Below are 2,807 nucleotides of genomic sequence, written 5' to 3'. Positions count from 1 at the left end.
CACACACACACACACACACACACACACACACACACACACACACACCGTGCCAGAACAGAATAGATGAATGAATCATAAACTTTCTGTTCTGTTTCCTACCTCTTGACTGGTTTGGACTTGTTCTTAGACCACTTTACATCAAGCAGAGTTCTTCCCATAGGCTAGACATAGCTTTCCCACAGCTAGAAATAGCTAATGATGAAAGTGATTTTCAAACATTTTGAACAAGGAATAAAAACACTATTCATGAGCCAGCCCTGGTGGAATGTGCCTATAATCCTGGCACTTGGGAGGCAGGGATCTCAAGTTCAAGGCTAGCCTGAGCTACATGTGGAGTGAGGGAAGGTTTGGGGTGGGAGACACAAGACAAACCTCCAAACAAAAATTAATGTACAAGCCGGGCGTGGTGGCGCACGCTTTTAATCCCAGCACTCGGGGGGCGGAGGCAGGCAGATTTCTGAGTTCGAGGCCAGCCTGGTCTACAAAGTGAGTTCCAGGACAGCTAGAGCTATACAGAGAAACCCTGTCTCAAATATCCGAAAAAAGAAAAAACAACAAAACAACAACAACAAAAACTAATGTACAATATTAACAGTCTGGGTGTATGATGCCAATATTTTTATAGTATAGAAAGAAAAAAGAACAAAGCAAAATAGGCCAAAGGCTATACAGCTGTGCATTGCATTAAAAAGGAATGGAGAGCCGGGCGTTGTGGCACATGTCTATAATCCCAGCACTCAGGAGGCAGAGGCAGGCAGATTTCTGAGTTTGAGGCCAGCCTGGTCTACAAAGTGAGTTCTAGGACAGCCAAGGCTATACAGAGAAACCCTGTCTCAAAAACAAAAAGTTGCATGCTGCCACCCCCACCAACGACAAACAGCAAAGGTGTATAAAGGCAGTCTTTCTGCAAACTGGAGATGGGAGAAACCACACCAGCCAAGATTTCAAACCTGTGCTTCCAGCCTTCAGAACTGCTGTGCTCCCCTAGTTAGTATAAACAAGTCTCTGTACACACACTCACACACAGAGGCACTTAAAAACAATACAAATAAAAAGATGTTAGAATGGCAACAACACTCAAAGTCTCTCTGACCACCTGTGGCCTGACTCCTTTCCCAGGGAGGGAAGGAGATTCCACTAGGAATCTCTTAAGACTGAAGATCTCCAGTCCTGAATCTTTGAGAGCTGTATTTACCTGTATTCATTGTGATCCTGTCAGATGTGCCTCAGGAACCAACATTCTTTAGCAACTGTTTGAAAGACAATGACTTCAAAACATGACCTAAACATGACCATTGTGAAGACAGTGAAGTGCCCCGTGGGGAAATCCATAACTACGGGTATGTCTTATTGTTCCACAGCACACCCAGCCCCCACTTAACTCTTGTGATTTGAATCTACCCCCTAATCTCCCAGAGATCTCCAACTCTGCCCCTACTGCCTTATCCTGAAATTCTTTTGTAGTAAAGCCGAGAATCAGGGCTTGTCTGAGTTGGGGGCGACCAGGCTGTTACAGTGGAGCTGCGCCTCAAAGCCACGGGTGCTGACAAGTCCTCAGCCTTCCCTGGGCTGGGTTATTTAGGTGACTGGCTGGCTGGCTGGCTTACTGTAGTGAATTCTCCATCTCCACTCCACAGCATGGAGCCTCTGATGTCTGCTCCTCCCGATGTGCAGCTGCCACTGGGGAAGTTAGTTGTCTCTTGCCCCAACACCACGGTTCTCTTCTTGTGTCTTCAGGCTCGATTCTCTCCTCTATTGTTGCATGAAAGTCGGTTCTATTGTTGCATGAAAGTCGGTTCCTTTACAAAAGGTTAGAAATGTAGACCAACCTGGCCTTGAACTCAGAGATCTGCCTGGCTCTGCCTCCTTAGTGCTGGGTTTGGAACTGGAGTTATAGATGGGTGTGAGCTGCTGTGTAGATACTGGGAATTGAACCCCGATCCTCTGGAAGATGAGCCAGTGCTCTTAACTACTGAATCATCTCTCAGACCCTATTATTCTGTCAGGGATTTGGGGGTGGGGGTAGGGGCTGTCTTAGTTTGGGTTTCTAATTGCTGTGATGAAACACTGACCAAAAGCAACTCAAGGAGGAAAGGGCTTATTTTCATCTGACAGCCCACCACCCATGAGAAAACAAGGCAGGCACCAACCGCAGCTGATGCACAGGCTGTGAAGGTGCTGCTTACTGGACCGCTCAGCCTGCTTTTTTATAGAACCTAGGACCACCCTCCCACATCACTAATTAAGAAAATGTCCTACAGGCTTGCCTATGGCTGGATCTTATGAATACCTTTGTTCAACTGAGAATGATAAAGGTAGTAAGCACCTGTAGTCCCAACTAGTCAGGAGACTGAGGCAGGAGGATTGCTTGAGCCCAGACCCCAACACTCTCAGCCAGCCGATCTCAGTGAGCTCATGGCTAACCTGGTTTACATAAAAAGGTCAGAACAACATTGTGAGACCCTGTTTAAAATAAACAAATAAAATAAATTAAAATTAGAAAACCTTTAAATAGAAAAGGAACTGATAATAAAACCTGTCTGAAGCTAGAGGTGTGGCTCAGTGGTACAGGAATTGTGAACATGTGACTCCCAGGGTTGGTGCCCTAGCTCTAAACCAGATTAACAAAAACTACAAAAGACTGCCCCAGGCATTGCTGATTTACTTCTCTCTCTCTCTCTCTCTCTCTCTCTCTCTCTCTCTCTCTCTCTCTCTCCCTCCCCCTCCCCTTCTCCTTCTACAAAAGACTGCCCCAGGCATTGCTGATTTACTTCTCTCTCTCTCTCTCTCTCTCTCTCTCTCTCTCT

The sequence above is a fragment of the Mus pahari genome, chromosome 3 (assembly GCF_900095145.1).
Source record: "Mus pahari chromosome 3, PAHARI_EIJ_v1.1, whole genome shotgun sequence".
NCBI classification, from domain to species: Eukaryota; Metazoa; Chordata; class Mammalia; order Rodentia; family Muridae; genus Mus; species Mus pahari.
Note: the sequence above shows the minus strand (reverse complement) of the source record.